This window comes from Schistocerca nitens, chromosome 2 (assembly GCF_023898315.1).
Source record: "Schistocerca nitens isolate TAMUIC-IGC-003100 chromosome 2, iqSchNite1.1, whole genome shotgun sequence".
Classification (NCBI taxonomy): domain Eukaryota; kingdom Metazoa; phylum Arthropoda; class Insecta; order Orthoptera; family Acrididae; genus Schistocerca; species Schistocerca nitens.
In genome coordinates, this window is record NC_064615.1 from 367,221,362 (window position 1) to 367,240,057 (window position 18,696).

At 49.5% G+C, this 18,696-nt stretch overlaps 13 non-coding genes across 13 annotated transcripts; 6 read left to right on the forward strand and 7 right to left on the reverse strand.

Annotated features, from left to right (window-relative positions):
* Nucleotides 1-126: 126 nt before the first annotated feature.
* Trnav-uac (transfer RNA valine (anticodon UAC)) lies at nt 127-199 on the forward strand. The gene has a single exon. It is a non-coding gene; the product is annotated as a tRNA-Val (tRNA).
* A 2,700-nt stretch (nt 200-2,899) lies between these two features.
* On the reverse strand, nt 2,900-2,971 carry Trnap-cgg (transfer RNA proline (anticodon CGG)). Its single transcript has one exon. It is a non-coding gene; the product is annotated as a tRNA-Pro (tRNA).
* Nucleotides 2,972-3,206: 235 nt separating this feature from the next.
* Trnav-uac (transfer RNA valine (anticodon UAC)) lies at nt 3,207-3,279 on the forward strand. The gene has a single exon. It is a non-coding gene; the product is annotated as a tRNA-Val (tRNA).
* Nucleotides 3,280-5,979: 2,700 nt separating this feature from the next.
* Nucleotides 5,980-6,051, reverse strand: Trnap-cgg (transfer RNA proline (anticodon CGG)). Its single transcript has one exon. It is a non-coding gene; the product is annotated as a tRNA-Pro (tRNA).
* A 235-nt stretch (nt 6,052-6,286) lies between these two features.
* Trnav-uac (transfer RNA valine (anticodon UAC)) lies at nt 6,287-6,359 on the forward strand. The gene has a single exon. It is a non-coding gene; the product is annotated as a tRNA-Val (tRNA).
* A 2,702-nt stretch (nt 6,360-9,061) lies between these two features.
* Nucleotides 9,062-9,133, reverse strand: Trnap-cgg (transfer RNA proline (anticodon CGG)). Its single transcript has one exon. It is a non-coding gene; the product is annotated as a tRNA-Pro (tRNA).
* Nucleotides 9,134-9,368: 235 nt separating this feature from the next.
* Trnav-uac (transfer RNA valine (anticodon UAC)) lies at nt 9,369-9,441 on the forward strand. The gene has a single exon. It is a non-coding gene; the product is annotated as a tRNA-Val (tRNA).
* Nucleotides 9,442-12,141: 2,700 nt separating this feature from the next.
* Nucleotides 12,142-12,213, reverse strand: Trnap-cgg (transfer RNA proline (anticodon CGG)). Its single transcript has one exon. It is a non-coding gene; the product is annotated as a tRNA-Pro (tRNA).
* A 235-nt stretch (nt 12,214-12,448) lies between these two features.
* Trnav-uac (transfer RNA valine (anticodon UAC)) lies at nt 12,449-12,521 on the forward strand. Its single transcript has one exon. It is a non-coding gene; the product is annotated as a tRNA-Val (tRNA).
* A 602-nt stretch (nt 12,522-13,123) lies between these two features.
* On the reverse strand, nt 13,124-13,195 carry Trnap-ugg (transfer RNA proline (anticodon UGG)). The gene has a single exon. It is a non-coding gene; the product is annotated as a tRNA-Pro (tRNA).
* Nucleotides 13,196-15,428: 2,233 nt separating this feature from the next.
* On the reverse strand, nt 15,429-15,500 carry Trnap-cgg (transfer RNA proline (anticodon CGG)). The gene has a single exon. It is a non-coding gene; the product is annotated as a tRNA-Pro (tRNA).
* A 235-nt stretch (nt 15,501-15,735) lies between these two features.
* Trnav-uac (transfer RNA valine (anticodon UAC)) lies at nt 15,736-15,808 on the forward strand. The gene has a single exon. It is a non-coding gene; the product is annotated as a tRNA-Val (tRNA).
* Nucleotides 15,809-18,508: 2,700 nt separating this feature from the next.
* Trnap-cgg (transfer RNA proline (anticodon CGG)) lies at nt 18,509-18,580 on the reverse strand. The gene has a single exon. It is a non-coding gene; the product is annotated as a tRNA-Pro (tRNA).
* Between the last annotated feature and the right edge of the window lie 116 nt (nt 18,581-18,696).

Genomic DNA, 18,696 nt, shown 5'->3' on the forward strand with positions numbered 1-18,696 from the left:
TTCATCGACTTCTTGTACTATAGGAACCTCACGAATCGGAGGGAGCTCGTAGCCGATGCCCTTGCTAACACAGAAGGAAAACTGTTGCTACCACGAGTCTCCGGGTGGCACATCAGACGAACCGTCGTTTCCGTGGTGTAGCGGTTATCACGTCTGCTTTACACGCAGAAGGTCCCCGGTTCGATCCCGGGCGGGAACACAACAATTTTAATCCGTATATCGGATTTCATTTCCGGGATGACCTCACGGATGCGTATGCAGAGACAATCAATGTCATATTCTAGATGGATAGGGCGTCATTTTACTGTCAAATACTGTTGCTCTCTTATTGCACCGGTATTTGGTAACTGAGAACGCCCCTAGCTCCATTATGGCTGGCAAAATATACAACCCGGTTCTTCAGGGCTACTTCAGGTGCGCTTCCTACTGGCTATCCTGAGCTCGCGCTACTCGCCTTGTCACGGCTGTGACAAAGTGTGAAGGTAACTAATAATGAGAAACTCTTAGCCACGCTCAGTCTTACGTCCCACCCATTGGTTGTTGCCGTCGCTAGTAAGATGAAGGTAGACTGTCGCACAATCAAGCTGAATCTCCACGCACGGTGCACATATTCCGCAAAGACAACCTTGTTTTCCGTTGCAAGAAAAATTACCGTCTGCCTTTCTACCGAATTCCACCTACGTACTTTACTGGTGCCGGATTCTTGTTATATCCACGTGATATAACAGGCGTCTTACTCTTCATTGAGGAGCTGCAACCGGGACTGAGTTCCACCTACTCTTCAGCACGGTCAAAATGGCAGGGCTCGTCCGGGATTTGAACCCGGGACCTCCTGCACCCAAAGCAGGAATCATACCCCTTTTTTTTTTTTTTTTTTAATCTCATTTTGTTCGTTTTAGTTCGTTGCAATTGTTCTTGGCGGACGTCCCCTGACGCCCATTGAAGTTCGTTATTGATCCATTGACTCAGTTTTTTTATTACAGAGGGCAGCTAGCCCTCCGACCGAACACGCTGAGCTACCGTGCCGGCTGTACCCCTAGACCAACGAGCCACCTGCCCGCACCACTCAAGCTAATCACAAGTAGTGCATCTCCCAGGGAACACAAACTTTCACGTGAATTCGCAAGATAAGCGCTTTCTGCAGGCAGCACTCACCACTGATGAGAAGAATATTAAAGGCGCCGAATAAAAAGCGAAATAACTTCATCGAACTCTGCTTATGAACAGCCGGCAGTGCCTCAGTTTCCGTATGTGGTTTCTCAGGGTTAAGAGAAGGCGAATGCACTAAACAAAATAACATCGGGAAAGCAAGCACCAACTCATAATGAAAATATTGAAGAATATACTGCAAGCAAAACTTCCAGAAGACGAATACTGAAGACGCCACAGACAAAAGAATTATTCTATGCAGCAACGATCATCTAGGAAGCGTGAATTGCATGTGCCGCTCCACCACACAACTTCTTTTGATACTGTTTTACTTATTCTAAATTTTCATTACCTGATCGTCTCTAGAATACTGTGTGATTATCACGTGGTTTCCTCCTTCCAACAGCGATAGTGGTAAGTAAATCGACTACAAAATCTTTCAAAGTAGGTCAGACACCAAAAAAAAAAAAAAAAAAAAATCGGAGCTGCGTGTAGCTCATGTCATTCTGCTTCAAAGGTAATTCAGCGGCTGGGAGTAGTGGCGTACTCCTGTAATCCAAGCTTCCGGGAGGCCGTTGTGTGGGAGAGATCTGGAAACAACTACAGATTCGGCCGTTTCACGAGCTCAGGAACGGCCGCGGTACTTTCATCGAGCTCTGCAGATCGACAGATGACAGTGTGGAAATTTCGGCAAGCGGTGGCTAAGGGTTAAGAGAAGCCGAACGCACTAAACACAAGAACGTCGGGAAACCGAAGCACGTAACTATAAGATTGCGGAATGCAGTGCAAAAGCAAAACTTCGAGAAGACCAACTCTGAAGCCATCGGCGCGCTAGGAGTTACTCCGCGCAGCAGCGATCATCTAGGAAGAGCGAGACGGGGGTGTCGCTCGACCACACAATAAATTTTTACTTAATCCAAATTTGCAATACCGGTTCGTCACTAGAATACTGCGCCTTGGTTCTTCCAAAAGCGATAGTAATAAGCACGTCGACTGCAGCGTCATTTAGGGTAGTGAGTCAGACATGGAGAGGATAAAAGGCGGGTGGAATGTGCAACGACAGGGGGCATTGCAGGGCGGGCGCCGACTCCTTGCGCTGTGGCGCCGGCGGCGGCCTGGAGGGGCTGGGGCTGCTGGTGCCTCCATGTAGAGCTGCCGCCGAGCCCAGGCGCCGTGCCGCTAACGAAGCGATCGCCTTTGGTGACATCTTTTGTAATAACGACTGCGCGAATCGACGGTATCTCGTAAGGAAAGAAAGAGCAGCAGATGCTGCTGAGGACTCTCCCTCGAGCGTTTCCGATGACTTCTTGAGCTCTTATTCGACATGGCATTCAGGCAGTCAAGGGTGCTGTCGATTGTTTCACACGAATGCGAAATACCGGCATTGTGCGTTTCCGCAAAGTGATTTTTACGCCACAATGGCGATCGTCCTACAAGTTGTATCACATGTGGAGGGCAGAGCGTAGCAGTTTCCGTGGTGTAGCGGTTATAACGTCTGCCTAACACGCACAAGGTCCCCGGTTCGATTGCGGGCGGAAACAAGTTTTCGTCGCACTCAGCAAGACACTTGCTACGATCTCTACTGTGACCATTTAAATCAACTTCAAACGTTCCACCAGCAGGGTGCACATGGCTCAAATGAAACTGTTTCAGAACTGGTTGTCGGATTTAGCGCTGACTTGGAGGCCTGGAAATGCGCGAAACAGCCGCCGCCATGCGGTTTGTTAGCACACCGTTGTACAAAACGCAAGGGCTCGTCCGGGATTTGAACCCGGGACCTCCTGCACCCGAAGCAGGAATCATACCCCTAGACCAACGAGCCTGTTCGTTCCGAAAACACACTGCATGTGAATGACGCCGCCGTTGATGGTCTCACCATGTACGGCTGCAGCTCACCCAGCGTTCTCTCTGGCTGTCGCGGTTGGATTGTTTTCATCGACTTCTTGTACTATAGGAACCTCACGAATCGGAGGGAGCTCGTAGCCGATGCCCTTGCTAACACAGAAGGAAAACTGTTGCTACCACGAGTCTCCGGGTGGCACATCAGACGAACCGTCGTTTCCGTGGTGTAGCGGTTATCACGTCTGCTTTACACGCAGAAGGTCCCCGGTTCGATCCCGGGCGGGAACACAACAATTTTAATCCGTATATCGGATTTCATTTCCGGGATGACCTCACGGATGCGTATGCAGAGACAATCAATGTCATATTCTAGATGGATAGGGCGTCATTTTACTGTCAAATACTGTTGCTCTCTTATTGCACCGGTATTTGGTAACTGAGAACGCCCCTAGCTCCATTATGGCTGGCAAAATATACAACCCGGTTCTTCAGGGCTACTTCAGGTGCGCTTCCTACTGGCTATCCTGAGCTCGCGCTACTCGCCTTGTCACGGCTGTGACAAAGTGTGAAGGTAACTAATAATGAGAAACTCTTAGCCACGCTCAGTCTTACGTCCCACCCATTGGTTGTTGCCGTCGCTAGTAAGATGAAGGTAGACTGTCGCACAATCAAGCTGAATCTCCACGCACGGTGCACATATTCCGCAAAGACAACCTTGTTTTCCGTTGCAAGAAAAATTACCGTCTGCCTTTCTACCGAATTCCACCTACGTACTTTACTGGTGCCGGATTCTTGTTATATCCACGTGATATAACAGGCGTCTTACTCTTCATTGAGGAGCTGCAACCGGGACTGAGTTCCACCTACTCTTCAGCACGGTCAAAATGGCAGGGCTCGTCCGGGATTTGAACCCGGGACCTCCTGCACCCAAAGCAGGAATCATACCCCTTTTTTTTTTTTTTTTTAATCTCATTTTGTTCGTTTTAGTTCGTTGCAATTGTTCTTGGCGGACGTCCCCTGACGCCCATTGAAGTTCGTTATTGATCCATTGACTCAGTTTTTTTATTACAGAGGGCAGCTAGCCCTCCGACCGAACACGCTGAGCTACCGTGCCGGCTGTACCCCTAGACCAACGAGCCACCTGCCCGCACCACTCAAGCTAATCACAAGTAGTGCATCTCCCAGGGAACACAAACTTTCACGTGAATTCGCAAGATAAGCGCTTTCTGCAGGCAGCACTCACCACTGATGAGAAGAATATTAAAGGCGCCGAATAAAAAGCGAAATAACTTCATCGAACTCTGCTTATGAACAGCCGGCAGTGCCTCAGTTTCCGTATGTGGTTTCTCAGGGTTAAGAGAAGGCGAATGCACTAAACAAAATAACATCGGGAAAGCAAGCACCAACTCATAATGAAAATATTGAAGAATATACTGCAAGCAAAACTTCCAGAAGACGAATACTGAAGACGCCACAGACAAAAGAATTATTCTATGCAGCAACGATCATCTAGGAAGCGTGAATTGCATGTGCCGCTCCACCACACAACTTCTTTTGATACTGTTTTACTTATTCTAAATTTTCATTACCTGATCGTCTCTAGAATACTGTGTGATTATCACGTGGTTTCCTCCTTCCAACAGCGATAGTGGTAAGTAAATCGACTACAAAATCTTTCAAAGTAGGTCAGACACCAAAAAAAAAAAAAAAAAAAAAATCGGAGCTGCGTGTAGCTCATGTCATTCTGCTTCAAAGGTAATTCAGCGGCTGGGAGTAGTGGCGTACTCCTGTAATCCAAGCTTCCGGGAGGCCGTTGTGTGGGAGAGATCTGGAAACAACTACAGATTCGGCCGTTTCACGAGCTCAGGAACGGCCGCGGTACTTTCATCGAGCTCTGCAGATCGACAGATGACAGTGTGGAAATTTCGGCAAGCGGTGGCTAAGGGTTAAGAGAAGCCGAACGCACTAAACACAAGAACGTCGGGAAACCGAAGCACGTAACTATAAGATTGCGGAATGCAGTGCAAAAGCAAAACTTCGAGAAGACCAACTCTGAAGCCATCGGCGCGCTAGGAGTTACTCCGCGCAGCAGCGATCATCTAGGAAGAGCGAGACGGGGGTGTCGCTCGACCACACAATAAATTTTTACTTAATCCAAATTTGCAATACCGGTTCGTCACTAGAATACTGCGCCTTGGTTCTTCCAAAAGCGATAGTAATAAGCACGTCGACTGCAGCGTCATTTAGGGTAGTGAGTCAGACATGGAGAGGATAAAAGGCGGGTGGAATGTGCAACGACAGGGGGCATTGCAGGGCGGGCGCCGACTCCTTGCGCTGTGGCGCCGGCGGCGGCCTGGAGGGGCTGGGGCTGCTGGTGCCTCCATGTAGAGCTGCCGCCGAGCCCAGGCGCCGTGCCGCTAACGAAGCGATCGCCTTTGGTGACATCTTTTGCAATAACGACTGCGCGAATCGACGGTATCTCGTAAGGAAAGAAAGAGCAGCAGATGCTGCTGAGGACTCTCCCTCGAGCGTTTCCGATGACTTCTTGAGCTCTTATTCGACATGGCATTCAGGCAGTCAAGGGTGCTGTCGATTGTTTCACACGAATGCGAAATACCGGCATTGTGCGTTTCCGCAAAGTGATTTTTACGCCACAATGGCGATCGTCCTACAAGTTGTATCACATGTGGAGGGCAGAGCGTAGCAGTTTCCGTGGTGTAGCGGTTATAACGTCTGCCTAACACGCACAAGGTCCCCGGTTCGATTGCGGGCGGAAACAAGTTTTCGTCGCACTCAGCAAGACACTTGCTACGATCTCTACTGTGACCATTTAAATCAACTTCAAACGTTCCACCAGCAGGGTGCACATGGCTCAAATGAAACTGTTTCAGAACTGGTTGTCGGATTTAGCGCTGACTTGGAGGCCTGGAAATGCGCGAAACAGCCGCCGCCATGCGGTTTGTTAGCACACCGTTGTACAAAACGCAAGGGCTCGTCCGGGATTTGAACCCGGGACCTCCTGCACCCGAAGCAGGAATCATACCCCTAGACCAACGAGCCTGTTCGTTCCGAAAACACACTGCATGTGAATGACGCCGCCGTTGATGGTCTCACCATGTACGGCTGCAGCTCACCCAGCGTTCTCTCTGGCTGTCGCGGTTGGATTGTTTTCATCGACTTCTTGTACTATAGGAACCTCACGAATCGGAGGGAGCTCGTAGCCGATGCCCTTGCTAACACAGAAGGAAAACTGTTGCTACCACGAGTCTCCGGGTGGCACATCAGACGAACCGTCGTTTCCGTGGTGTAGCGGTTATCACGTCTGCTTTACACGCAGAAGGTCCCCGGTTCGATCCCGGGCGGGAACACAACAATTTTAATCCGTATATCGGATTTCATTTCCGGGATGACCTCACGGATGCGTATGCAGAGACAATCAATGTCATATTCTAGATGGATAGGGCGTCATTTTACTGTCAAATACTGTTGCTCTCTTATTGCACCGGTATTTGGTAACTGAGAACGCCCCTAGCTCCATTATGGCTGGCAAAATATACAACCCGGTTCTTCAGGGCTACTTCAGGTGCGCTTCCTACTGGCTATCCTGAGCTCGCGCTACTCGCCTTGTCACGGCTGTGACAAAGTGTGAAGGTAACTAATAATGAGAAACTCTTAGCCACGCTCAGTCTTACGTCCCACCCATTGGTTGTTGCCGTCGCTAGTAAGATGAAGGTAGACTGTCGCACAATCAAGCTGAATCTCCACGCACGGTGCACATATTCCGCAAAGACAACCTTGTTTTCCGTTGCAAGAAAAATTACCGTCTGCCTTTCTACCGAATTCCACCTACGTACTTTACTGGTGCCGGATTCTTGTTATATCCACGTGATATAACAGGCGTCTTACTCTTCATTGAGGAGCTGCAACCGGGACTGAGTTCCACCTACTCTTCAGCACGGTCAAAATGGCAGGGCTCGTCCGGGATTTGAACCCGGGACCTCCTGCACCCAAAGCAGGAATCATACCCCTTTTTTTTTTTTTTTTTTAATCTCATTTTGTTCGTTTTAGTTCGTTGCAATTGTTCTTGGCGGACGTCCCCTGACGCCCATTGAAGTTCGTTATTGATCCATTGACTCAGTTTTTTTATTACAGAGGGCAGCTAGCCCTCCGACCGAACACGCTGAGCTACCGTGCCGGCTGTACCCCTAGACCAACGAGCCACCTGCCCGCACCACTCAAGCTAATCACAAGTAGTGCATCTCCCAGGGAACACAAACTTTCACGTGAATTCGCAAGATAAGCGCTTTCTGCAGGCAGCACTCACCACTGATGAGAAGAATATTAAAGGCGCCGAATAAAAAGCGAAATAACTTCATCGAACTCTGCTTATGAACAGCCGGCAGTGCCTCAGTTTCCGTATGTGGTTTCTCAGGGTTAAGAGAAGGCGAATGCACTAAACAAAATAACATCGGGAAAGCAAGCACCAACTCATAATGAAAATATTGAAGAATATACTGCAAGCAAAACTTCCAGAAGACGAATACTGAAGACGCCACAGACAAAAGAATTATTCTATGCAGCAACGATCATCTAGGAAGCGTGAATTGCATGTGCCGCTCCACCACACAACTTCTTTTGATACTGTTTTACTTATTCTAAATTTTCATTACCTGATCGTCTCTAGAATACTGTGTGATTATCACGTGGTTTCCTCCTTCCAACAGCGATAGTGGTAAGTAAATCGACTACAAAATCTTTCAAAGTAGGTCAGACACCAAAAAAAAAAAAAAAAAAAAAAATCGGAGCTGCGTGTAGCTCATGTCATTCTGCTTCAAAGGTAATTCAGCGGCTGGGAGTAGTGGCGTACTCCTGTAATCCAAGCTTCCGGGAGGCCGTTGTGTGGGAGAGATCTGGAAACAACTACAGATTCGGCCGTTTCACGAGCTCAGGAACGGCCGCGGTACTTTCATCGAGCTCTGCAGATCGACAGATGACAGTGTGGAAATTTCGGCAAGCGGTGGCTAAGGGTTAAGAGAAGCCGAACGCACTAAACACAAGAACGTCGGGAAACCGAAGCACGTAACTATAAGATTGCGGAATGCAGTGCAAAAGCAAAACTTCGAGAAGACCAACTCTGAAGCCATCGGCGCGCTAGGAGTTACTCCGCGCAGCAGCGATCATCTAGGAAGAGCGAGACGGGGGTGTCGCTCGACCACACAATAAATTTTTACTTAATCCAAATTTGCAATACCGGTTCGTCACTAGAATACTGCGCCTTGGTTCTTCCAAAAGCGATAGTAATAAGCACGTCGACTGCAGCGTCATTTAGGGTAGTGAGTCAGACATGGAGAGGATAAAAGGCGGGTGGAATGTGCAACGACAGGGGGCATTGCAGGGCGGGCGCCGACTCCTTGCGCTGTGGCGCCGGCGGCGGCCTGGAGGGGCTGGGGCTGCTGGTGCCTCCATGTAGAGCTGCCGCCGAGCCCAGGCGCCGTGCCGCTAACGAAGCGATCGCCTTTGGTGACATCTTTTGCAATAACGACTGCGCGAATCGACGGTATCTCGTAAGGAAAGAAAGAGCAGCAGATGCTGCTGAGGACTCTCCCTCGAGCGTTTCCGATGACTTCTTGAGCTCTTATTCGACATGGCATTCAGGCAGTCAAGGGTGCTGTCGATTGTTTCACACGAATGCGAAATACCGGCATTGTGCGTTTCCGCAAAGTGATTTTTACGCCACAATGGCGATCGTCCTACAAGTTGTATCACATGTGGAGGGCAGAGCGTAGCAGTTTCCGTGGTGTAGCGGTTATAACGTCTGCCTAACACGCACAAGGTCCCCGGTTCGATTGCGGGCGGAAACAAGTTTTCGTCGCACTCAGCAAGACACTTGCTACGATCTCTACTGTGACCATTTAAATCAACTTCAAACGTTCCACCAGCAGGGTGCACATGGCTCAAATGAAACTGTTTCAGAACTGGTTGTCGGATTTAGCGCTGACTTGGAGGCCTGGAAATGCGCGAAACAGCCGCCGCCATGCGGTTTGTTAGCACACCGTTGTACAAAACGCAAGGGCTCGTCCGGGATTTGAACCCGGGACCTCCTGCACCCGAAGCAGGAATCATACCCCTAGACCAACGAGCCTGTTCGTTCCGAAAACACACTGCATGTGAATGACGCCGCCGTTGATGGTCTCACCATGTACGGCTGCAGCTCACCCAGCGTTCTCTCTGGCTGTCGCGGTTGGATTGTTTTCATCGACTTCTTGTACTATAGGAACCTCACGAATCGGAGGGAGCTCGTAGCCGATGCCCTTGCTAACACAGAAGGAAAACTGTTGCTACCACGAGTCTCCGGGTGGCACATCAGACGAACCGTCGTTTCCGTGGTGTAGCGGTTATCACGTCTGCTTTACACGCAGAAGGTCCCCGGTTCGATCCCGGGCGGGAACACAACAATTTTAATCCGTATATCGGATTTCATTTCCGGGATGACCTCACGGATGCGTATGCAGAGACAATCAATGTCATATTCTAGATGGGTAGGGCGTCATTTTACTGTCAAATACTGTTGCTCTCTTATTGCACCGGTATTTGGTAACTGAGAACGCCCCTAGCTCCATTATGGCTGGCAAAATATACAACCCGGTTCTTCAGGGCTACTTCAGGTGCGCTTCCTACTGGCTATCCTGAGCTCGCGCTACTCGCCTTGTCACGGCTGTGACAAAGTGTGAAGGTAACTAATAATGAGAAACTCTTAGCCACGCTCAGTCTTACGTCCCACCCATTGGTTGTTGCCGTCGCTAGTAAGATGAAGGTAGACTGTCGCACAATCAAGCTGAATCTCCACGCACGGTGCACATATTCCGCAAAGACAACCTTGTTTTCCGTTGCAAGAAAAATTACCGTCTGCCTTTCTACCGAATTCCACCTACGTACTTTACTGGTGCCGGATTCTTGTTATATCCACGTGATATAACAGGCGTCTTACTCTTCATTGAGGAGCTGCAACCGGGACTGAGTTCCACCTACTCTTCAGCACGGTCAAAATGGCAGGGCTCGTCCGGGATTTGAACCCGGGACCTCCTGCACCCAAAGCAGGAATCATACCCCTTTTTTTTTTTTTTTTTTAATCTCATTTTGTTCGTTTTAGTTCGTTGCAATTGTTCTTGGCGGACGTCCCCTGACGCCCATTGAAGTTCGTTATTGATCCATTGACTCAGTTTTTTTATTACAGAGGGCAGCTAGCCCTCCGACCGAACACGCTGAGCTACCGTGCCGGCTGTACCCCTAGACCAACGAGCCACCTGCCCGCACCACTCAAGCTAATCACAAGTAGTGCATCTCCCAGGGAACACAAACTTTCACGTGAATTCGCAAGATAAGCGCTTTCTGCAGGCAGCACTCACCACTGATGAGAAGAATATTAAAGGCGCCGAATAAAAAGCGAAATAACTTCATCGAACTCTGCTTATGAACAGCCGGCAGTGCCTCAGTTTCCGTATGTGGTTTCTCAGGGTTAAGAGAAGGCGAATGCACTAAACAAAATAACATCGGGAAAGCAAGCACCAACTCATAATGAAAATATTGAAGAATATACTGCAAGCAAAACTTCCAGAAGACGAATACTGAAGACGCCACAGACAAAAGAATTATTCTATGCAGCAACGATCATCTAGGAAGCGTGAATTGCATGTGCCGCTCCACCACACAACTTCTTTTGATACTGTTTTACTTATTCTAAATTTTCATTACCTGATCGTCTCTAGAATACTGTGTGATTATCACGTGGTTTCCTCCTTCCAACAGCGATAGTGGTAAGTAAATCGACTACAAAATCTTTCAAAGTAGGTCAGACACCAAAAAAAAAAAAAAAAAAAAATCGGAGCTGCGTGTAGCTCATGTCATTCTGCTTCAAAGGTAATTCAGCGGCTGGGAGTAGTGGCGTACTCCTGTAATCCAAGCTTCCGGGAGGCCGTTGTGTGGGAGAGATCTGGAAACAACTACAGATTCGGCCGTTTCACGAGCTCAGGAACGGCCGCGGTACTTTCATCGAGCTCTGCAGATCGACAGATGACAGTGTGGAAATTTCGGCAAGCGGTGGCTAAGGGTTAAGAGAAGCCGAACGCACTAAACACAAGAACGTCGGGAAACCGAAGCACGTAACTATAAGATTGCGGAATGCAGTGCAAAAGCAAAACTTCGAGAAGACCAACTCTGAAGCCATCGGCGCGCTAGGAGTTACTCCGCGCAGCAGCGATCATCTAGGAAGAGCGAGACGGGGGTGTCGCTCGACCACACAATAAATTTTTACTTAATCCAAATTTGCAATACCGGTTCGTCACTAGAATACTGCGCCTTGGTTCTTCCAAAAGCGATAGTAATAAGCACGTCGACTGCAGCGTCATTTAGGGTAGTGAGTCAGACATGGAGAGGATAAAAGGCGGGTGGAATGTGCAACGACAGGGGGCATTGCAGGGCGGGCGCCGACTCCTTGCGCTGTGGCGCCGGCGGCGGCCTGGAGGGGCTGGGGCTGCTGGTGCCTCCATGTAGAGCTGCCGCCGAGCCCAGGCGCCGTGCCGCTAACGAAGCGATCGCCTTTGGTGACATCTTTTGTAATAACGACTGCGCGAATCGACGGTATCTCGTAAGGAAAGAAAGAGCAGCAGATGCTGCTGAGGACTCTCCCTCGAGCGTTTCCGATGACTTCTTGAGCTCTTATTCGACATGGCATTCAGGCAGTCAAGGGTGCTGTCGATTGTTTCACACGAATGCGAAATACCGGCATTGTGCGTTTCCGCAAAGTGATTTTTACGCCACAATGGCGATCGTCCTACAAGTTGTATCACATGTGGAGGGCAGAGCGTAGCAGTTTCCGTGGTGTAGCGGTTATAACGTCTGCCTAACACGCACAAGGTCCCCGGTTCGATTGCGGGCGGAAACAAGTTTTCGTCGCACTCAGCAAGACACTTGCTACGATCTCTACTGTGACCATTTAAATCAACTTCAAACGTTCCACCAGCAGGGTGCACATGGCTCAAATGAAACTGTTTCAGAACTGGTTGTCGGATTTAGCGCTGACTTGGAGGCCTGGAAATGCGCGAAACAGCCGCCGCCATGCGGTTTGTTAGCACACCGTTGTACAAAACGCAAGGGCTCGTCCGGGATTTGAACCCGGGACCTCCTGCACCCGAAGCAGGAATCATACCCCTAGACCAACGAGCCTGTTCGTTCCGAAAACACACTGCATGTGAATGACGCCGCCGTTGATGGTCTCACCATGTACGGCTGCAGCTCACCCAGCGTTCTCTCTGGCTGTCGCGGTTGGATTGTTTTCATCGACTTCTTGTACTATAGGAACCTCACGAATCGGAGGGAGCTCGTAGCCGATGCCCTTGCTAACACAGAAGGAAAACTGTTGCTACCACGAGTCTCCGGGTGGCACATCAGACGAACCGTCGTTTCCGTGGTGTAGCGGTTATCACGTCTGCTTTACACGCAGAAGGTCCCCGGTTCGATCCCGGGCGGGAACACAACAATTTTAATCCGTATATCGGATTTCATTTCCGGGATGACCTCACGGATGCGTATGCAGAGACAATCAATGTCATATTCTAGATGGATAGGGCGTCATTTTACTGTCAAATACTGTTGCTCTCTTATTGCACCGGTATTTGGTAACTGAGAACGCCCCTAGCTCCATTATGGCTGGCAAAATATACAACCCGGTTCTTCAGGGCTACTTCAGGTGCGCTTCCTACTGGCTATCCTGAGCTCGCGCTACTCGCCTTGTCACGGCTGTGACAAAGTGTGAAGGTAACTAATAATGAGAAACTCTTAGCCACGCTCAGTCTTACGTCCCACCCATTGGTTGTTGCCGTCGCTAGTAAGATGAAGGTAGACTGTCGCACAATCAAGCTGAATCTCCACTCACGGTGCACATATTCCGCAAAGACAACCTTGTTTTCCGTTGCAAGAAAAATTACCGTCTGCCTTTCTACCGAATTCCACCTACGTACTTTACTGGTGCCGGATTCTTGTTATATCCACGTGATATAACAGGCGTCTTACTCTTCATTGAGGAGCTGCAACCGGGACTGAGTTCCACCTACTCTTCAGCACGGTCAAAATGGCAGGGCTCGTCCGGGATTTGAACCCGGGACCTCCTGCACCCAAAGCAGGAATCATACCCCTAGACCAACGAGCCACCTGCCCGCACCACTCAAGCTAATCACAAGTAGTGCATCTCCCAGGGAACACAAACTTTCACGTGAATTCGCAAGATAAGCGCTTTCTGCAGGCAGCACTCACCACTGATGAGAAGAATATTAAAGGCGCCGAATAAAAAGCGAAATAACTTCATCGAACTCTGCTTATGAACAGCCGGCAGTGCCTCAGTTTCCGTATGTGGTTTCTCAGGGTTAAGAGAAGGCGAATGCACTAAACAAAATAACATCGGGAAAGCAAGCACCAACTCATAATGAAAATATTGAAGAATATACTGCAAGCAAAACTTCCAGAAGACGAATACTGAAGACGCCACAGACAAAAGAATTATTCTATGCAGCAACGATCATCTAGGAAGCGTGAATTGCATGTGCCGCTCCACCACACAACTTCTTTTGATACTGTTTTACTTATTCTAAATTTTCATTACCTGATCGTCTCTAGAATACTGTGTGATTATCACGTGGTTTCCTCCTTCCAACAGCGATAGTGGTAAGTAAATCGACTACAAAATCTTTCAAAGTAGGTCAGACACCAAAAAAAAAAAAAAAAAAAAAATCGGAGCTGCGTGTAGCTCATGTCATTCTGCTTCAAAGGTAATTCAGCGGCTGGGAGTAGTGGCGTACTCCTGTAATCCAAGCTTCCGGGAGGCCGTTGTGTGGGAGAGATCTGGAAACAACTACAGATTCGGCCGTTTCACGAGCTCAGGAACGGCCGCGGTACTTTCATCGAGCTCTGCAGATCGACAGATGACAGTGTGGAAATTTCGGCAAGCGGTGGCTAAGGGTTAAGAGAAGCCGAACGCACTAAACACAAGAACGTCGGGAAACCGAAGCACGTAACTATAAGATTGCGGAATGCAGTGCAAAAGCAAAACTTCGAGAAGACCAACTCTGAAGCCATCGGCGCGCTAGGAGTTACTCCGCGCAGCAGCGATCATCTAGGAAGAGCGAGACGGGGGTGTCGCTCGACCACACAATAAATTTTTACTTAATCCAAATTTGCAATACCGGTTCGTCACTAGAATACTGCGCCTTGGTTCTTCCAAAAGCGATAGTAATAAGCACGTCGACTGCAGCGTCATTTAGGGTAGTGAGTCAGACATGGAGAGGATAAAAGGCGGGTGGAATGTGCAACGACAGGGGGCATTGCAGGGCGGGCGCCGACTCCTTGCGCTGTGGCGCCGGCGGCGGCCTGGAGGGGCTGGGGCTGCTGGTGCCTCCATGTAGAGCTGGCTGCCGCCGAGCCCAGGCGCCGTGCCGCTAACGAAGCGATCGCCTTTGGTGACATCTTTTGCAATAACGACTGCGCGAATCGACGGTATCTCGTAAGGAAAGAAAGAGCAGCAGATGCTGCTGAGGACTCTCCCTCGAGCGTTTCCGATGACTTCTTGAGCTCTTATTCGACATGGCATTCAGGCAGTCAAGGGTGCTGTCGATTGTTTCACACGAATGCGAAATACCGGCATTGTGCGTTTCCGCAAAGTGATTTTTACGCCACAATGGCGATCGTCCTACAAGTTGTATCACATGTGGAGGGCAGAGCGTAGCAGTTTCCGTGGTGTAGCGGTTATAACGTCTGCCTAACACGCACAAGGTCCCCGGTTCGATTGCGGGCGGAAACAAGCCCAGGCGCCGTGCCGCTAACGAAGCGATCGCCTTTGGTGACATCTTTTGCAATAACGACTGCGCGAATCGACGGTATCTCGTAAGGAAAGAAAGAGCAGCAGATGCTGCTGAGGACTCTCCCTCGAGCGTTTCCGATGACTTCTTGAGCTCTTATTCGACATGGCATTCAGGCAGTCAAGGGTGCTGTCGATTGTTTCACACGAATGCGAAATACCGGCATTGTGCGTTTCCGCAAAGTGATTTTTACGCCACAATGGCGATCGTCCTACAAGTTGTATCACATGTGGAGGGCAGAGCGTAGCAGTTTCCGTGGTGTAGCGGTTATAACGTCTGCCTAACACGCACAAGGTCCCCGGTTCGATTGCGGGCGGAAACAAGTTTTCGTCGCACTCAGCAAGACACTTGCTACGATCTCTACTGTGACCATTTAAATCAACTTCAAACGTTCCACCAGCAGGGTGCACATGGCTCAAATGAAACTGTTTCAGAACTGGTTGTCGGATTTAGCGCTGACTTGGAGGCCTGGAAATGCGCGAAACAGCCGCCGCCATGCGGTTTGTTAGCACACCGTTGTACAAAACGCAAGGGCTCGTCCGGGATTTGAACCCGGGACCTCCTGCACCCGAAGCAGGAATCATACCCCTAGACCAACGAGCCTGTTCGTTCCGAAAACACACTGCATGTGAATGACGCCGCCGTTGATGGTCTCACCATGTACGGCTGCAGCTCACCCAGCGTTCTCTCTGGCTGTCGCGGTTGGATTGTTTTCATCGACTTCTTGTACTATAGGAACCTCACGAATCGGAGGGAGCTCGTAGCCGATGCCCTTGCTAACACAGAAGGAAAACTGTTGCTACCACGAGTCTCCGGGTGGCACATCAGACGAACCGTCGTTTCCGTGGTGTAGCGGTTATCACGTCTGCTTTACACGCAGAAGGTCCCCGGTTCGATCCCGGGCGGGAACACAACAATTTTAATCCGTATATCGGATTTCATTTCCGGGATGACCTCACGGATGCGTATGCAGAGACAATCAATGTCATATTCTAGATGGATAGGGCGTCATTTTACTGTCAAATACTGTTGCTCTCTTATTGCACCGGTATTTGGTAACTGAGAACGCCCCTAGCTCCATTATGGCTGGCAAAATATACAACCCGGTTCTTCAGGGCTACTTCAGGTGCGCTTCCTACTGGCTATCCTGAGCTCGCGCTACTCGCCTTGTCACGGCTGTGACAAAGTGTGAAGGTAACTAATAATGAGAAACTCTTAGCCACGCTCAGTCTTACGTCCCACCCATTGGTTGTTGCCGTCGCTAGTAAGATGAAGGTAGACTGTCGCACAATCAAGCTGAATCTCCACGCACGGTGCACATATTCCGCAAAGACAACCTTGTTTTCCGTTGCAAGAAAAATTACCGTCTGCCTTTCTACCGAATTCCACCTACGTACTTTACTGGTGCCGGATTCTTGTTATATCCACGTGATATAACAGGCGTCTTACTCTTCATTGAGGAGCTGCAACCGGGACTGAGTTCCACCTACTCTTCAGCACGGTCAAAATGGCAGGGCTCGTCCGGGATTTGAACCCGGACCTCCTGCACCCAAAGCAGGAATCATACCCCTTTTTTTTTTTTTTTTTTAATCTCATTTTGTTCGTTTTAGTTCGTTGCAATTGTTCTTGGCGGACGTCCCCTGACGCCCATTGAAGTTCGTTATTGATCCATTGACTCAGTTTTTTTATTACAGAGGGCAGCTAGCCCTCCGACCGAACACGCTGAGCTACCGTGCCGGCTGTACCCCTAGACCAACGAGCCACCTGCCCGCACCACTCAAGCTAATCACAAGTAGTGCATCTCCCAGGGAACACAAACTTTCACGTGAATTCGCAAGATAAGCGCTTTCTGCAGGCAGCACTCACCACTGATGAGAAGAATATTAAAGGCGCCGAATAAAAAGCGAAATAACTTCATCGAACTCTGCTTATGAACAGCCGGCAGTGCCTCAGTTTCCGTATGTGGTTTCTCAGGGTTAAGAGAAGGCGAATGCACTAAACAAAATAACATCGGGAAAGCAAGCACCAACTCATAATGAAAATATTGAAGAATATACTGCAAGCAAAACTTCCAGAAGACGAATACTGAAGACGCCACAGACAAAAGAATTATTCTATGCAGCAACGATCATCTAGGAAGCGTGAATTGCATGTGCCGCTCCACCACACAACTTCTTTTGATACTGTTTTACTTATTCTAAATTTTCATTACCTGATCGTCTCTAGAATACTGTGTGATTATCACGTGGTTTCCTCCTTCCAACAGCGATAGTGGTAAGTAAATCGACTACAAAATCTTTCAAAGTAGGTCAGACACCAAAAAAAAAAAAAAAAAAAAAATCGGAGCTGCGTGTAGCTCATGTCATTCTGCTTCAAAGGTAATTCAGCGGCTGGGAGTAGTGGCGTACTCCTGTAATCCAAGCTTCCGGGAGGCCGTTGTGTGGGAGAGATCTGGAAACAACTACAGATTCGGCCGTTTCACGAGCTCAGGAACGGCCGCGGTACTTTCATCGAGCTCTGCAGATCGACAGATGACAGTGTGGAAATTTCGGCAAGCGGTGGCTAAGGGTTAAGAGAAGCCGAACGCACTAAACACAAGAACGTCGGGAAACCGAAGCACGTAACTATAAGATTGCGGAATGCAGTGCAAAAGCAAAACTTCGAGAAGACCAACTCTGAAGCCATCGGCGCGCTAGGAGTTACTCCGCGCAGCAGCGATCATCTAGGAAGAGCGAGACGGGGGTGTCGCTCGACCACACAATAAATTTTTACTTAATCCAAATTTGCAATACCGGTTCGTCACTAGAATACTGCGCCTTGGTTCTTCCAAAAGCGATAGTAATAAGCACGTCGACTGCAGCGTCATTTAGGGTAGTGAGTCAGACATGGAGAGGATAAAAGGCGGGTGGAATGTGCAACGACAGGGGGCATTGCAGGGCGGGCGCCGACTCCTTGCGCTGTGGCGCCGGCGGCGGCCTGGAGGGGCTGGGGCTGCTGGTGCCTCCATGTAGAGCTGCCGCCGAGCCCAGGCGCCGTGCCGCTAACGAAGCGATCGCCTTTGGTGACATCTTTTGCAATAACGACTGCGCGAATCGACGGTATCTCGTAAGGAAAGAAAGAGCAGCAGATGCTGCTGAGGACTCTCCCTCGAGCGTTTCCGATGACTTCTTGAGCTCTTATTCGACATGGCATTCAGGCAGTCAAGGGTGCTGTCGATTGTTTCACACGAATGCGAAATACCGGCATTGTGCGTTTCCGCAAAGTGATTTTTACGCCACAATGGCGATCGTCCTACAAGTTGTATCACATGTGGAGGGCAGAGCGTAGCAGTTTCCGTGGTGTAGCGGTTATAACGTCTGCCTAACACGCACAAGGTCCCCGGTTCGATTGCGGGCGGAAACAAGTTTTCGTCGCACTCAGCAAGACACTTGCTACGATCTCTACTGTGACCATTTAAATCAACTTCAAACGTTCCACCAGCAGGGTGCACATGGCTCAAATGAAACTGTTTCAGAACTGGTTGTCGGATTTAGCGCTGACTTGGAGGCCTGGAAATGCGCGAAACAGCCGCCGCCATGCGGTTTGTTAGCACACCGTTGTACAAAACGCAAGGGCTCGTCCGGGATTTGAACCCGGGACCTCCTGCACCCGAAGCAGGAATCATACCCCTAGACCAACGAGCCTGTTCGTTCCGAAAACACACTGCATGTGAATGACGCCGCCGTTGATGGTCTCACCATGTACGGCTGCAGCTCACCCAGCGTTCTCTCTGGCTGTCGCGGTTGGATTGTTTTCATCG